Below are 942 nucleotides of genomic sequence, written 5' to 3'. Positions count from 1 at the left end.
GCCTCGTTGTCTCAAAGAAACTCATCGCAGCTTTAGTGAATTCCACTCCAGTCTCCTCCTAGCACTTTTTTATAAAGTTCATGTTATATTCTTCACTACCTGGAGCCTTAGATGATTCGCTGCCCCAAACTGCATCCTTTACTTCCTCTTCCGATGGTAACACCTCTAGTGCTTGAGCTTCCTCTATCTCCAACCGATTGACTAGACCATCTTGAAAGCTAATATTTGGCGACTCTTTCTGGTGGTATAGGTTCCTGTAGAAATCTCTAATGGCGACCTTAATTCTTGCATTATTCCTTACCCACCTTCCATTAATCACTAAAGACTCAATCCGGTTGTTTCTTCTTCTTGCTGATGCAATATTGTGGAAGTATCTAGTATTCCTGTCCATCTCCTTGGCCTGTCGAGATCTAGACATTTGCTTCCAGTATATATCTTGTCTTGTATACCATACCTCACAACATCTTACCAACGCCTTTCTTTTTGCTTCTACTGTACCATCATATACTCCGTTGCTAACCATATCGTCCACTTTCTTGATCTCGTCCTCAAATTTTTGTATCTTCTCAGGTATATTCTCAAAGTACTGCTTGTTCCATCTACCCAGTGGTTTTGACAGTGCCTTCAATTTATCCAAAAACTATACATCGCCCAATTCCCTCCATTCTTTCTTCATCATCCTTAGAAAGCCTTCATGTGTGAACCACGAGTCTAAACTGTGAAATGGTCTTGGACCCTGGATTATTCTTCTCTCTTCTACTATCAAAGGGCAATGATCTGATAAGTCTCTCGGTCATCCTCTTAAACGAGTATTAGGGTACGCAACTAACCATTCTAAGCTGACCAAGCATCTATTAATACGACTGTAGAACTGACCTCTAAACCATGTATATTTGCGATCATTAAGTGTCAAGTCCACCAACTTCATATCATTAATCCATA

This window comes from Arachis ipaensis, chromosome B1 (genome assembly GCF_059453495.1).
Source record: "Arachis ipaensis isolate K30076 ecotype BB chromosome B1, ASM5945349v1, whole genome shotgun sequence".
NCBI lineage: Eukaryota > Viridiplantae > Streptophyta > Magnoliopsida > Fabales > Fabaceae > Arachis > Arachis ipaensis.
The sequence above is the reverse complement of the archived record's forward strand: the minus strand, read 5'-3'. Positions refer to the sequence as shown.